The 17175-nt window shown below is 44.8% G+C and overlaps 1 long non-coding RNA gene across 1 annotated transcript in view; it reads left to right on the top strand.

Annotated features, from left to right (window-relative positions):
* LOC144325265 (uncharacterized) overlaps positions 1 to 15657 on the top strand; it is a 44241-nt gene extending 28584 nt beyond the window's left edge. The window contains exon 2 of the long non-coding RNA XR_013390551.1: positions 15140 to 15657. This is a non-coding gene — a long non-coding RNA (uncharacterized LOC144325265). The remainder of the gene's footprint in view (positions 1 to 15139) is intronic.
* Positions 15658 to 17175: the final 1518 nt, after the last annotated feature.

Below are 17175 nucleotides of genomic sequence, written 5' to 3'. Positions count from 1 at the left end.
CTGAATTGAATTCCTAGGAAGACTCTGACTCTGGAGATGAGGGACTGCAGCCACAGACAGAGCAGGAGTGGGTTAGTTCAGCACCCCTTCATCAAGAGTTCCCAGATTGAGATAGAGCAGCACACTTGGAAAGCTCGAAGGCAGCAGAAGAGGAGGAGATAGATGACATTGAGGAGGTTGCTATGCAACCAGGAAGGATGCAGCATTTAAAGGGCTCTTTTTGTTTCATGGTGTGGGGGGGAGGTCACCCACCTTCTCCCCAAACCAAAAGAGCTGAAAGGGTTAAAATGCAACAGAAATACAAGAGAGGACTGTTATGTACTGAAGTTCTCACCCTGGGCCAGCAGGGGGATACTGTAGATAGTTTTCAGTCAGGTCCATGTCAGTTATTTTAGGCGGGAAAACCTGGGTTGTTGTTGCTACAATGTTGACAGCTGGCTGCCTATAAAAGCAGGCCGGCTGAGCTATTTGCTGTTCAGTTCTGTCCAGCTTACAATAAAGAGCTGCTCTGGAGAAATCACTGTGTCGTCTGCTATGTTCGCCCACAACTTAACTCTGGCGACGAGGATGGGATCGATGGACATCAGAGCACAGCCAGATGCAGCCACCCACTGAGCAGAGCTGAATCACTGAGCTGAATCACTGAGCGAAATCACTGAACAGAACCAATTCAGAGCTGACTGTTCTGGCTAGAGCATGGTGTTCTATCCATCGCCCTTCACGCCGGCATCGGAATCATGGCTTCACTTGTGCCTCTACCGCCGTTTGCGCCACCCTCTGAATCATGGGACTCCTACCTCGCTCGGTTCGACTGCTACCTCCAAGCCAACGAGCTGATGCAAGTATCACATGAGCGTAAGTGGGGCCTATTCCTCAGCCTCTGTGGGCCTGAGGTGTTTGAGACGGCCTGAGCATTGGTTGCGCCTGAAGCAGTCCGTGGGACACGATCCAAGAGAAGCTCTGCAACCACTACGCACCAAAGCCGTCCAAGATTGCTGCCCGCCATGCATTATACCACCAGAACCAGGCAGAGGGGGAGTCAATCAACAACTACACCACCGCCCTGCGACAGGCTGCAATGCACTGCGAGTTCCGAGACTTAGACGATGCCCTGATGGATCGAATCATCTGTGGGGTCCGGGACATCCATCTGCAACGGCGTCTCCTCGCCAAGCCAGACCTCACGCTACAGAAAGCCATTGAGGAGGCTGTGGCCTCAGAAGCTGCTGAACCGCCCAGGAGATCCGCAAGTCCAGCAGCCCGCGTCTTGCTAGGAAGCCAGTTCCAGTGCATCATGAAGAGGCCAGCAGTGATGAGGCATCCTCCAGTGAAGACGATGATGTGCACCAGACAAAGCGGGAGCGCAGGAAGTTCCAACAGAAGGCCAAGGGCCAACCGGAATGTGCCGGCTGCGGAGGCAACCATTCCCGTGCCAAGTATCGATTCAGAGACGCCGTCTGTAGGAAGTGTTCCAGAAGGGGGCACATCGCTAAGGTCTGCCGATCGGCTCCGTCTGAGACCCCCCCCCCTTCACCGACTCGCAAGTCCAAGTCTTCACTCCAGTCTGCCAAGGAAAGCTGTTTCACTCTCACCAACTGCCGCTGCCCATCTGGAACCACGATTGGCCAAACAGACTCACCTACGCGATGCAAGCTGAACGTCACAGTGCTCATTGAAGGAGCTCCATGTGACATGGAGATCGACACCAGGTCTGCCCTGTCCATCATGTCTTGGAGCACCATCAAAAGACTGGTACCCAGAGTGTCCAAAAGGCAACTCAACTCTCACCGTGTACACCTGAGAGACTACCAGAGAAACGGTATTCCCGTGGTAGGCGTTGGCCGGTTCCGGATCACCTTCAAGGATTTTTCGGGCCTGCTCCGATTGGTGGTGGTAGAAGGTCAGCGGCCAAGCCTCCTAGGGCTAGACTGGTTTGATGCCCTCGGCCTGGAAGTCACCGGTATCAACTGCATCTCTAACGCAGAGACTGAGGGTCTGGTCAAAGACTTTGCCGAGGTTTTTGACGGCACTTTGGGGCAATATACAGGTACGCCCATCTCCTTTAGCCTTGATCCACAAGTCGCCCCCATCAAGCTAAAGCCACGCCGGGTTCCCTTTGCTCTCAAGGCTAAGGTGGATGAACAACTGGACAAGCTGATCGCCCAAGGAGTTTTGGAGCCGGTTGACCACGCCAAGTGGGAAACCCCCATCGTCACGCCTGTCAAGCCAGATGGGTCGGAGAGAATCTGCGCTGACTACAAGTGCACGATCAACAAGGCACTTCAGCAGCATGCTTATCCGGTTCCTGTTGTCCAACACCTGCTGCATTCCCTGGGTGAGGGTAAGGTCTTCGCTAAGCTGGACCTTGCCCAAGCCTATCAACAACTGCCCGTCGATGATGCCACTGCTGAAGCCCAGACGGTCGTCACCCACCGAGGGGCATTCCATTGCCGCCGGTTGCAGTTCGGGGTGAGTGTGGCTCCTGGCATCTTCCAAAGCCTTATGGAGCGTCTCCTGCAAGGGCATCCGGGTGTGGTACCATATTTTGATGACGTCCTGGTGTCCGCAGACTCACACCAGCAGCTGTTCGAGCGCCTCCGTGCCGTGCTGGCCAGGTTCCAAGAGGCCTGGGTTCAAGGTAAAGAGGGAGACGTGCCAGATTGCCATTCCACAGGTAGAGTTCCTGGGCTATCTTATCGACGCCTCCGGCCTTCACCCGACCACATCCAAGATCTGCACTATCCAGCAGGCCCCCATCCCAAAGAACAAGACGGAGTTGCAGGTGTTCCTGGGGCTGCTGAACTTTTATAACATGTTCCTGCCCCACAAAGCCACGGTGGCTGAGCCTCTTCACCGACTCCTCAGCAAAAAGAAGTCTCAGGTCCTTCTTCTCCCTACTTGTCAGGGATTTGACTGAATTGAATGCCTGGGAAGACTCTGACTCTGGAGATGAGGGACTGCAGCCACAGACAGAGCAGGAGTGGGTTAGTTCAGCACCCCTAAATCAAGAGTTCCCAGATTGAGATAGAGCAGCACACTTGGAAAGCTTGAAGGCAGCAGTAGAGGAGGAGATAGATGACACTGAGGAGGTTGCTATGCAACCAGGAAGGAGGCAGCATTTAAAGGGCTCTTTTTGTTTCATGGTGTGTGGGGGGGAGGTCACCCACCTTCTCCCCAAACCAAAAGAGCTGAAAGGGTTAAAATGCAACAGAAATACAAGAGAGGATGGACTGGACTTTGGCACTCTTATGCTGGGAAAGGGGCGGGGACTCAAAGTAACCAGCTCATAGCTAAGAGTGGCAGGCTCGGAGCTGCTCTCTGGATGTTAATTGTCAATAAACATGTCATATAACTGCCAGACTCAATAATTCTTATCAGGGTTTGCTTGCCTGCCTGAATTCATTACACTATTTGATGCAAATCATGCAATCGCATGTCAACCCAGGGTGCAGCAGTCAAAAGAGCTGGATTCCATGTTAGGAAAAGGCTCCTTCTATATCTGGAAATACTCTTGCTTGGATTTACCAATCAATGCACTAAATTCCAAAACAAGGATGTGTACCAATAAAAAAACAGCAGCCATATTTACCTGAAGGAAATCTACAGTGGTACCTCGGGTTACATATGCTTCAGGTTACATACGCTTCACGGTTACAGACTCTGCTAACCCAGAAATAGTGCTTCAGGTTAAGAACTTAGCTTAAGGATGAGAACAGAAATCGTGTTCCCGGCGGCGCGGCGGCAGCAGGAGGCCCCATTAGCTAAAGTGGTGCTTCAGGTTAAGAACAGTTTCAGGTTAAGAACGGACCTCTGAAATGAATTAAGTACTTAACCCGAGGTACCACTTTATTTGCATTTTGTACTGGCAGCTAATTCCTGTCAGTGGTTTCCCAGAACACTCACATGACTCACGAAACAAGCTTGAAGACCTGAACAGACACCAGCGTTTATCTTGCTACATCCACATTGGATGCCAAAATGTCTTAGGTTACAGGCTTTAATTTTCAGAATTAATGCTTTTGTTTAGCCCATACTTAATTAAAAATAAGGCCACTTGTAGAACTTGGATAAGACCACAGAAAACCTCGTGTTCTCCTGGGGAAACCCAGCAATATTTTTATTCACAGATTGTGCAAAAGCACATTGCCTGCCAAAACCCCTCCAAGGCCGCCATTAAGAAGCACATGTTCTCCTGTTAATTAGAGCTTAATTTGGACTAAAGTACAGGCATGTGCTTGAAGTGATGAGATTACAAACTGCGGAACAGAACCAGCTGCAAGGTCATTAAGGTTTTGAACTTGAACTTCATTTGGTGCAAAAGACGGTATGGGAGCAGGGGAGCCTACAGTTTCTTTATATAAAGTTTTCTTTTGTACGTTTATGATTCAGCAATCATAATTCAGAATTAACATTTTCATTTAGCTACAGCCCATACATAATTAAAAATGAGACAACTTGTAGAACCGCAGAAAAACCTAGTTTATGGGCTGGCAGCCAGTAATATTTTCATTCATAGATTGTTGCCAACATGCTGTTAAAGCAAATGTTGTTACAGTCTGCTACATTAATGTATTTACTATGTGTGACCCATAGTGGGTAAAACATAGCCACATTTATTTTATTTTTTATTGATGCCAATCATAATAGAGGTTGATGCTGGCATAGGGAAAGCATTCCGGTAACAGGTAGGCTGCCTTCTGGTCAATATCTCATCTTCTTCCCATTGGCCACAGGCTGGAAGGGAGTTACCAGGCATCAAGGTCCACCCTGGTACAAGCCATTTCTGCAAAGCCCATCTTGCAGCGGCCATGTTTCCCACTTGTGAATTAATACCTCTCTGTTTTCCTGGCCCTCTCTCCTGTGATTCAGATAAGCTAGCTGTGAATACTTCTGAACCCCACTTGAATGTCCCACCATTATCTCCAGCTTACACTGGATGGTACATCCTCCTCATTCATCACTTGCATGGGGCATAGCCACCAACACCCCATCAAATGAAGCCACACTAGGCTCAATCCCTGCCTTTCTTCTGTAGTTTTGTAAGGCTTGTTCACACAGGAGCAAAGTCTAGATTTCCATTGGCCAGTCTTGTGGCATCCCTATGACATCTTCCCTATCTCAGGGTTGCCCTGGACATTTCCTACTAAGAGTGTTTAAAACACACACACAGACACAAACACCTTTGCATAGTCCCTAATGGTAGGATTGGGACCCCAGGGGAAAAGGTCTGGGGCAAGGTAGAGAGGATGTCAGGTGTATTTCCCTACATTAATGGGGATGAAATGTTCATACAGATCCACATTGGGCTTTGGAGCTGAACCACAGGGTCAAAACATCAAGAGAGGAGGCCATGTCTATAATCCACATAGTACAGCTTTCAAAATCTGAGCAGACATCTCTTTAAAAAGTTAGTGTTTTGTCTTCCAGGGAGACACCTTTCATCAAGTAGGGAGCAGGAGGACCTGATACTTCTGCTGGTGCTCAAATCTGGGTTGCTAGTTTTTTAGTAACGGTAGCGAATTCAACTTGAAATTAACTGGTACTTGGAAGGAATTTGGAAACATTATTTTGGTGAGTGAGAAAAGCACAGAACTGGTAGTGCTGTGAGAAAAACAAATGGAAGTGGACCAGAAAGCCACAGAGCGTTTCAGAGATTTTTAATGTTCATATTTTATTGACATAATTTCAGTTCTAAAGAAATAGAGTGATACAGTGGAAAAAAGGGGGGAAAGAACAAAGCTGTATATAAGTAATATATATTCCATGTCCGCTTATCTGAGTCACAAGGTGGAAGAGTTAGAAAAGAGGCCGGGTTTTAATAAGCAACCAGGGATACCACAAATAACTTCTTGATCCCACAGGAGCAAGAATCATGAGAAAAGGAATGAGATCTCACTTATTTCATGCAAAGTCATACTTTTATATGATGAAAAGCAAGGTTGGAGATGAGCAATGGGACAAAGTGGAGGCCCAAAGTGATCAGAGTGGCCTTTTCACCCTCAAGAAGGAAGAAATCCTGGTGGCAATCCAATGGCAATTTGTGGGCGGGTAAAACAGATATTTGCTTAAGTAAAAGGACTTCTTCAACTCTGCCTTCTTGCAATCCTATTGCCTTTGCCCAGATCTGCCCTGGAAGATTGGGGGACTACCTTGAGAGGTTTCTTGAGAGGGATGGAGTGTAGGAGGGGGAAAGTGAAGGGGGATGCTGAGTGTCGGAGAGGATGGTAGCAGAGCTTTGTTGCCTGAGCAGAAGCCTGCTTGTGAAACAATGGCATTCAAAATCTTAATTCAATTGGGTATCCATTCTTACATGTAAGCGTAATGATCCTAATAAGGTGATAAGCCTTGAAGATGAATTTAGCTCTATAACACATGGTGATTGGAACAGGAGATGAGCTCGAAAAGGGACCAGTTTGTGGTATGCCGATAACAGTGCAGATTTCTTTAAGATCTTGGTCAGAGAGATGAACAAAAGTGTGTTCTTTTGGGTAACCAAGGCCTCTTTTGCTGATTAAATAGTTGCAGTAATCTGCGACTTCAGTCTCCGGGTAATCGACATACTCGTGTTTGAAGGATTGGAAATCCGAGGAGGCTTCAGTCCCCAGCACCATCCAGGAGAGCAAAACCAAGAGCAGCCATAAACGACAGGGCCCCTTGGCAGCCATGGCTCGCTGTGGCTCTTGGTTCTGTGCAGAAAAAACAGGAAACGGTGTAAAGTTCAACAGAGCATTTTCATGCTTTCCCTTTTTTGATCAGATTTATTATATAACCCACTTCCCAGGAAAAAGCAAGGGAAAATCTGAAAAGGGCTATGACAGCCTTGCTCAAATTGTAATCCTAATTCCCTCATTAAGTAGTTATGAGGCTGTCTAATCCAAGGCACAGCTTCTGATTGGTTGCAGATAGCTCCTGCAGCCAATCGGAAGGTGTGAAGTTGCATCAGACTTTTTGGTTCTAAAGAACGTTCGACAACTGAAACACTCACTTCCAGGTTTACAGCATTCAGTTGGCAAAGTGTTTGACTCGCAAGGCGTTCGGATCCAAGGTACGCCTTTATTGTCTAGCATTGAGTTGTGGCCCTTCCCCATTCCCATCTCTCTTCCTCCACCCCATTACAACTATGAAACTATAGTTTAGTTAACATGCAGATTGAAGAAATGAATAGAACTAAGTTTCAGAGACTAATAAGCACCTCACAAATCACAGAAAAATTAGCCTCTGCAAAGACAATGAATGACACCATTATTCTTCATGTCACAACAGCAGAAATAAACAGGAGTGAGTTCCCCAAATTAGCATACTGAGATTCCCTAAGTGCCAAACTGTTAACCTTAGTCAGAGTGTGGTGGTCTCCTGAGGTAGCTAATTCAGGTTGTCATGAAATAATAGCAATTTATTGATTTTATTGCCAATGTCTTTTTATTGCCAGAAAGAAGGAACAGTGTTTGACTCCCAGGGCAGGATAAGTACAACCAACTGAAAAAAGGTAGTCCCTACTCGCAGGCTGAAGATTGTAATGATACAAAAGGACAAAGGGATGAGTGAAGAAGAAAAAGACAGACCTCTGTGCCCATCCTTAAAGTCAAACAGACGAACTAAGAAATTCATAAAATTTATTCAAGTCAGACCCTGCTTTCTCTTTGAGACATCCCAATGATGACTTGGCATCTACTTTCTAGATTTCTAGATAAAAAATGTGTAAACACCTTTGAAATGGGCACCTTTCATGACTGTAAAATTATCCTAAATCTAGGAATGTAGATTTTTCCAATGAATCTACATTTCCCTGTACATAGAGCTTTACTTCCTACGTTCTGCTGTTCATACCTTCTCAAAATGTACATTTGTATATAAGCATACTGGGATTCCTTGTACAGGGGTAGTGGTACTTACATGACTTAATCTTTCTCCAAAAATTAAACAATTCCTGCACATAGCAATATTTGAATTCCGGAGAAAGAATTGTAACCTAAATTTCAGCATGGCTGTTACATACAGTCATCCCATCAGCCTTCTGTACTCTGAATTGATGCAGCCAGTCCACAGCTCAGCCACCACATCTACTGTCAGAGAGCTTGTGCTCAAAGATGATTGGCTGCCAGTGAAATGCAGGTAAAGAATAGGGCTGCCATGATTAATACTTAAGAGAAGGAGTCACACAGAGGTTAAATATTTATTCACAAAAATGAATATATGCATACAGAAATAAAATTCGGGGGGGGGGGATACAAGGAGAAAAGTGTTGTTAAACATGGAAAAGGTTTATTCTATCAAAGACGGGGGGGAACTGAAATCAAGTATGGAAGAAAAGAAATGACAGACAAAGTTTAGCTATTCAAAAGCTGGCTGATTTAAAACCTGCCTGCAGTGTGCCTTCTAGGCCACCTTTCCCACTCCTGAACAAAACAATGAGCAAAGCTTCGTAGATGAGCATGTCGAGGCCTTTTTCTTACCTAGTGTAATGGAAATTGGTCTCCCAAAGGGTGGATCAAAATATCTTCTTTCGCTCGTATGCGCCTCTGAGCATCCTTCAGGAAGAGACACCTTATATAGAGAGAATTCTGCTATGGTGGATGGTGATACATGGAAAATTGTTACTGGATGTCCTGGGACAATGGCTGGAAGCCAATTTTTCCCCTAGTAGGAGATGGAAATGAAGCATCATTAGTAGAAAAACATGTAGGTCTAATTTAATTGAGCTTGAATGTTCTGGTAGGACGCATTCTGTACCCAACAGGTTGATGGTACAGCTGATGTCTATATTCTCACATGAATATTTTTACTCTAGACAGGCATATTACATCATGCAATGCATGGGAAAGTGTTCATCCACCCATATTGATCAGGGCTAATCCTGATTCTCTGCAGTGGATACAGTGCTTATAGCATGAATGTTTCCCCTTGTTATTAAAGACTCACTGGAAGACCCAAGAGGCAGGTATCTTCTACTTAGGGGTACATCTGGATGCTTTGCTGTCGCTTGAGGCTAAGGTGGCATCAGTGGCACAGAGTACCTTCCATCGACTTCAGATGATGGCCTAGCTCTACGCCTATCTGGACATAGACAGCCTAACTACTATTGTCTATGCTCTGGGGACCTCTAGGTTAGATTACTGTAAGGTGTTCTACTCAGAGCTCTGAAGACAATTGAGGAACTTCAGTTAGTGCAGAACTTGGTGGCCAGGGCAAGATTCTTCGGTCATATTACACCAAGCCCAACTGCACTCATTTCCAGGCCCAACTCATGGGATGAGGGATTATTGAGTATTCATTTATTTTTGGTTCTTATTTTCAGTATGTGTTTTTTGTTTTTTATATTGTATTCTTATGCATTATTATTGTATCAAAATATTATTTCTAGAGGTAAAAGCTGTATCCACCACCCAAATCATAAGTTGTACTACAAGGCTTTCCAATTAAAACAGTTGACGCACATGATTAACTCATCTTCAACTCTGTGGGCCAAAATGGAACTGGAACCCTCACAAATCTCTCCTAATGCTTTATCCTTCCTGAAAACTTTACGTACTTGCATTAGCAAAATAAGGTTGCAATGTACCTTGGAGGCCCCATTAGCTAAAGTGGTCCCTCAGGTTAAGAACAGTTTCAGGTTAAGAACGGACCTCTGAAACGAATTAAGTTCTTAACCTGAGGTACCACTGTATATCCTTTCAAATTCTCATGTGCAAATGTTGTGGTGGATGTTGTCTAGTCATGATCCCATATCCGTGTGAATATTGACACTTGCCAGTCAGTACTTGAAAAACGACAATGTGGTGAATGTCGTGCAACAACAGTCTACGGAGGACAGTATCCACACAATGTATTTTATAGAGCATGACCACTCCATTTGTGCACACCCTTCATAAGTGGGTAGAATTTTGGCTATTATTATGCTTTTGACAACGGGACAAATTTCAAGTGCAGGCGGTGAAATAATTAACATCATCCACCTTACGGATGTTGACTACTGTATTAATTACCCACCATGCCTCTGGCATTATGCTACATAAGACAAGAAGCTTAGACCATTGTTGAGGGTCAGGGAGATGAGGCCAATCGCTAGGATATTTGTATAAACCGTGTAAGTTTCTTGCTGAAGTGATATCTGAGCAAGGGACTGAATGAATGAATCTGAGCTCCACCTCTGACCCTAAACGATAGAGAGGGGATACAGGAAGTAGGGTGACGAAAAAGAGGGTCTCTTGATTCTATCCTCCTCTGGCAAAAGATGGAGAAAATGCACATTTATCTACATTTACAAGGGACAGTCCTCATGATATGCACATTCCTGTGCTTAGTATTTCATATGCATTTTGGAAAAAAAAATGTATCTGTTGGAGATTTTGTGGGGGTGAAATAATGTCTTTGGGGGGGTGTTTTCTGAAGTTGCCATAGCAACCCCCTCAATGTCACCCATCTCCTCCCCTCCCTCTGCCTTCGAGATTTCCGAGTCTGCTGCTCTATCTGAGTCTGGGAACTCTTGATGAAGGGGGGCTGAACTAACCCACTCTGCTGTGTCTGTGGCTGCCGTCCCTCCTCTCCAGAGTCGGACACTTTCCAGGTGTTCTATTCAGCCACTTCCCTAACAAGTAGGGTGCGGGAGGACCTGAGACTTCTGCAGGTGCTGAAATTTGGGGTTTTTAGTAGAGTAGCCAATACAATTTCAAATCTAAAATTCTGGTACTTGGAATAAATTTGGAAACATTATTTTGGTGAGGTGAGAAAATCACAGAACTGGCAATGCTGCCAGACAAACAAAGGAAATTGGACCAGAAAGTCACAGACAGTTTCATGGATTTTTAATGTTCCTATTTTATTGACATATTTTAAGTTTTAAAAGAAACAGAGTGATACAGAGAAAAAAGGGGGAAATAAGAAAGCTGTGTATAAGAAATATATATTCCATGTCTGCTTATCTGAGTCACAAGGTGGAAGAGTTAGAAAAGAGACAGGGTTTTAATAAGCAACCAGGGATACCACAAATAACTGCTTGATCCCACAACAGCAAGAATCATGAGAAAAGGAATGAGATCACATTTATATCATGCAAAGTGAGGTAGGAGATGAGCAGTGGGACAAAGTGGAGGCCCAAAGTGATCAGAGTGGCCTTTTCACCCTCAAGAAGGAAGGAATCCTGGTGGCAATCCAATGGTAACTTCTGAGCAGGTAAAACAGATATTTGCTTATGTAAAAGGATTTCCCCAACTCCTCCTCCTTACTATCCTCCTTCCTTTCCCCAGACCTGTCCTGGAAGATTGGGGGACTACCTTGAGAGGTTTCTTGAGAGGGATGCAGTGCAGGAGGGGGAAAGTGTAGGGGGCTGCTGAGTGTCAGAGAGGATGGGAGCTTACGTTTTTTGCCTGAGCAGAAGTCTGCTTGTGCAACAATGGCATTCAAAATCTAAATTCAATTGGGTATGCGTTCTCACATGAAAGGGAAATATTCCTAGTTGCCTCAAAAGTGTGGTAGCTTAATTTATATTTTATACAGTTGGTGACTCGAACGGGAGATGAGCTCAACTTGGGACCAGTTACTGGGGCACCCTATGAAGTGCAGATGTTTTTTAGATCTTGGTCAGAGTCATGAACGAAAATGTGTGCCATTGTGTAATACACGCCTCTTTTCCTGAGTAAATAGTTGCAGTAATCTTTGACTTCAGTCCTCGGGTAATCGACATAGTCGTGTTTGAAGGATTTGAAATCCCAGGAGGCTTCAGTCCCCAGCACCATCCAGGAGAGCAAAACCAAGAGCAGCCATAAAGGACAGGGCCCCTTGGCAGCCATGGCTCGCTGTGGCTCTTGGTGGTTGTTCTGTGCGGAAAAAACAGGAAACGGTGTAAAGTTCAATAGAGCCTTTTCATGCTTTCCCTTTTCCCATCAGATTTATTATATAACCCACTTCCTATCAAGGGAAAATCTGAAAAGGGCTATGAGAACCTTGCTCAAATTGTAATCTTAATTCCCTCATTAGTTAGTTATGAGGCTGCAGTCAGACATTGGCCCATCTACTTCAGTACAGTGGTACATCAGAAGTCAAAGGGAATCTGTTCCGGAACTCTGTTTGACTTCCAAAACGTTCAGAAACCAAGGCATGGCTTCTGATTGGCTGCCCTGTGCCTCCCTGCCAACCAGTTAGGGAAATATCTCCCACAGAGACACCTCTGACCTTGGGGTTTATGTTATATTGATGCCATTTGATGATTTCTCTCTCTCTCGGTTTCCAAGCTGACTTGGAAGTGTGAGTCCCACGTGGGTCTGAATATCCCCACACACTTTCAAGGGGAACATTTGTCTCCCAAAGAAGGGAGTTTACATTCTCCATTATTTTTATTTCCAGGCCTCCAGGCTCCCACAGAAACACAAACACAAAACCAATTTCTTCCCTCCTCTCTTGTATAAATAAGATTTGATCTAGCATTCAAAGGAGGATTACTTCAGTACAGTGGTACATCAGAAGTCAAAGGGAATCTGTTTCGGAACTCAGTTTGACTTCCAAAACTTTTGGAAACCAAGGCATGGCTTCTGATTGGCTGCCCTGTGCCTCCCTGCCAACCAGTCAGGGAAATATCTCCCACAGAGACACCTCTAACATTGGGGTTGATGTTATATTGATGCCATTTGAAGATTTCTCTCTCTCTTAGTTTCCAACAGACTTCCAAGCTGACTTGGATTTGTGAGTCTCATGTGGGTTTGAATACCCCAACACACTTTCAAGGGGAACATTTGTCTCCCAAAGAAGAGAGTTTACATTCTCCATTATATTTACTTCCAGGCCTCCAGGCTCCCACAGAGACACAAATGGGAATTTAAAGATACAGTATCCAAAAAACAGGACCGTAAATGCAAACAGAAGCCATGTGTCAGAAACCTTCAATGAAACAGCTGAAATCTAATTCCGTGTTCAAACCCCCTGGGGGTAGAGATTTAAATCAATCATTCAATCAAGTTTCTTGTTGGTGGAATAATGTGACATGATCTTTCCTCATCCCAAGTTTTCTCTGATTAACCCAAAGTGAGATCTGAGGAGGGGACTCATTGCTATGATTCTGACCCCCTGCCTAGCACTGAGAGACCAGGGTTCAAATCCCCACTCAGCCATGAAGCTCATTGGGAAACCAATTTCTTCCCTCCTCTCTTGAAAGCTAGCATTCAAAGGAGGATTGCTGAATCCTAAATGTAGAGAAGAAAACTTAATATTAAGAACCTGTTGGCTCCCATCTGCCCACCCCGTCTTTTTGCACCGAATGAAGTGTTACCTCAAGATCAATCCTTAATGACATTGCAGCAGGTTCTGTTCTGACATTTGTGATCTCAACATTTCCAGCACATGCCTGTACTTTATTTCAATTAAGCTCTAATTAACAGGAGAACATGCGCTTCTTAATGGCAGCGTTGGAGGGTTTTTGGCAGGCGAGGTGCTTTTGCACAATTTGTGAATGTAAATATTGCTGTGGTGTTTTTTCCCTTGACACCTGGCAACCCGAGTGGAATAATGATTCAAGACAACGTGCTATGGGATTAAAATTGGCCACAACTTTATTATGTTTTAGATGTAGGTAGACCTTGACTTAGGCATTGGGCGTTATCCCTCCCAGTCTGGGGATCTGGGGAACATCAGGGTTATCCAGAGTGTGTGGGGGATGTGCTGGCTCTAGAGAACATATGTTCAAGCAGAGAGGCCCCCCCCCCGTTACGCCGCCGTCGCAGGGGAGAGCGATGACAACCTCTAGATGTACGGCGAATGCCTCCCCTCAAACAACCCCTTTAACGGGGAACCGTGTGATCGCCGCCCCAAAGAGGAAGGGAGCGTGGGTCACTGCTACATGCCCACTCCTATCTAGGGAAGATAGACTAAAGGATTCCGCCCAAGGCCTGAAACCGCCAATGTTGTGATGTTCTGCTACGGGAAAGGCAAAACCTGCCAATCAAGGCAGGGAAATTCTTTTCTTGCCATTCAACAGTGACCTTGATGTAGCAGCGCCCACGTACCTGTGGAGAAAAGGTTAACCTGAAAAAGAAGGCATAACTGAGGGTGGGTAGGGAGGGAGCCAACTGATCGGAGCCAACTGACGGTTCCCAGGTAAGTTCGGAGCCAACTGACGGTTCCCAGGTAAGTTCCTCCCCCTAATGTGTGGACAGGGTGGTCCCTCCCCCTACCTGGCCTGATCACCTTGGCAACGCCTCCCCAGGTGGGATTGGGCAACTGGCAGAGGTTCTACAAGTGGCCTTATTTTTAATTAAGTCTGGGCTGTAGCTGAACAAAAACAATAATTCTGGAAATTAAAGCCTGGAACCTCAGACATCTTGGCATCCACTGTGGATGTAGCAAGATAAATGTTGGTGTCTGTTCAGGTCTTCAAGCTAGTCTCGTGAGTCATGTGAGTGTTCCAGATATAGAATGAGCCTTTTCCTAACATGGAATTCAGCTCTTTTGACTGCTGCACTCTGGGTTGACATGGGATTGCCATATTTCAGAAAGGAAAAACCAGCAGGACACCCTCAAATTGTTGAGCTTTCTTTAGGAAGACACCATTTCCCCCCAAAAGCACCATTTTTTGATTGACTATCAATCTGCTTTCGAACACATTATTAAAAGAAAAGCCTGACTAGTTTTTCAAATGCCTTTTAATTGAATAACTTTCTAAAGAGATGCCTGAAGCAACTGATATTAGAGTTGAGAAGTCTTGTTTATTATGTTATATTTTACTCCAATAAGACCCTTTTATCCTAAATAGAACCCAGTACAATGAATGTCCCTGGTTGCTTATTAAAATCCAGCCTCATTTCTAACTCTTCCACCTTGTGACTCAGATAAGCAGACATGGAATACAGTGGAACCTCCGTTTTGACCATAATCCATTCCGGAAAACCGTTCAACTTCCAAAACATTTGAAAACCAAGGCGCAAAGGGCGGCCTGCAGATTTAATTGAAAAATTGAGAAACACTCAGTGGAAGCCTTTTGACTTCCAAGGTGCATGAGAAAACAGAAGAATTTACTTCCAGGTTTTTGGCATTCTAAAGCCGAAACATTTGACTTCTGGGACGGTCGAAAACCAAGTTTCCACTGTCCTTTGATTATGGGCATTGCTCTGATTTATTGCTGCATGCAATAAACTTACTTGGTTTATGTTGCCAGGATTGTACTCAGAAAAGGAGCCACTTCATTGGGAAACAAGGGACACTTCTCAACATCCTTTATGAAACTCCAACATGTACAAATGTACAAAAAGAAATTTTAGACGGGGAAAACGACAGCCTAAGATCTAAAAGCAAAATTCAAGACGTTCCCTGAGAATGGCATGGGGGCAAAATGGAGTAGGAGAATGTAACAACTGGTTGCCTAGATCAATGAACGAGAGCACTCCACAATGCAACAGTTTATTGCGGGATGAGTTCCAAAAGACGCAGGATGGCTCCAGCAAAGGCTGTGTTCGTAATCTAGGACCAGCAACTGGTAGGGTCCAGAAACCCCAGGAAATATGAAGATTTCACTTGAGCTGGGCCCACCATCTTGGCCAAGTCCTTAAATTCACTTTGCAACAGTCATGTTAACTAGTTTCTACATAGCTTTTGTATGTTGTGGCCTATTGTCCTCAATGTGTGAGTTTACAGGCCTTTCTGACTTTGCTAAAGTAAATATTTTCCCTGCATAAACATGACAGTGTGTTTTATTCTTCTTTGTTCAAAGGGAAGTCACAAATACAAATACAGTACAATAGTATAAGTAAGGAAAGTAGATAGATAGATAAATAGATAGATATAGACATATTGCTACAGTATGTATTGTAAAGAACATATATACATATATATATATATATATATATATATATATATATATATATATATATACACAGTGTGTATTGTAAAGAATGACAAAAGGTGTAATTGATTATATTATGGCAAAATTATATATATATGGATAATGCAGACATCCTAGACTTAAAATTGGGCAGGAAGGCATGTCTTTAGTATGGGAAGGCATTAATTTATAAAAGTTTTATGAAACATATTCTTAGGAAGAAACTGTATAGAGCTTGGAAGAAATGTAAAAATCTGCTGGAAAGGAAAGCACCTTTATGGCTATCTCTTATCAATTACAATTAAGAGAGTTAATATGGATCGACAATGGGCAATTTACAGGGAATTGCTGTTCTCAAACAGTTTGGGAACCAGAATTTTAGATTTCAAGTTGCACTGGCTACTCTACTAACCCCCCCAAATTTCAGAACCTGCAGAAGTCTCAGGTCCTTCTTTTCCCTACTTGTCAGGGATTTGACTGAATTGAATGCCTGGGAAGACTCTGACTCTGGAGATGAGGGACTGCAGCCACAGACAGAGCAGGAGTGGGTTAGGTCAGCACCCCTTAATCAAGAGTTCCCAGATTGAGATAGAGCAGCACACTTGGAAAGCTCGAAGGCAGCAGTAGAGGAGGAGATAGATGACATTGAGGAGGTTGCTATGCAACCAGGAAGGATGCAGCATTTAAAGGGCTCTTTTTGTTTCATGGTGTGGGGGGGGAGGTCACCCACCTTCTCCCCAAACCAAAAGAGCTGAAAGGGTTAAAATGCAACAGAAATACAAGAGAGGACTGTTATGTACTGAAGTTCTCACCCTGGGCCAGCAGGGGGATACTGTAGAAAGTTTTCACTCAGGTCCATGTCAGTTATTTTAGGCGGGAAACCCTGGGTTGTTGTTGCTACAATGTTGACAGCTGGCTGCCTATAAAAGCAGGCCGGCTGAGCTATTTGCTGTTCAGTTCTGTCCAGCTTACAATAAAGAGCTGCTCTGGAGAAATCACTGTGTTGTCTGCTATGTTCGCCCACAACTTAACTCTGGCGACGAGGATGGGATCGATGGACATCAGAGCACAGCCAGATGCAGCCACCCTCTGAGCAGAGCTGAATCACTGAGCTGAATCACTGAGCGAAATCACTGAACAGAACCAATTCAGAGCTGACTGTTCTGGCTAGAGCATGGTGTTCCATCCATCGCCCTTCACGCTGGCATCAGAATCATGGCTTCACTTGTGCCTCTACCGCCGTTTGCGCCACCCTCTGAATCATGGGACTCCTACCTCGCTCGGTTCGACTGCTACCTCCAAGCCAACGAGCTGATGCAAGTATCACAGGAGCGTAAGTGGGGCCTATTCCTCAGCCTCTGTGGGCCTGAGGT

Source organism: Podarcis muralis, chromosome 13 (assembly GCF_964188315.1).
Source record: "Podarcis muralis chromosome 13, rPodMur119.hap1.1, whole genome shotgun sequence".
Classification (NCBI taxonomy): domain Eukaryota; kingdom Metazoa; phylum Chordata; class Lepidosauria; order Squamata; family Lacertidae; genus Podarcis; species Podarcis muralis.
The sequence above is the reverse complement of the archived record's forward strand: the minus strand, read 5'-3'. Positions and strand labels throughout refer to the sequence as shown.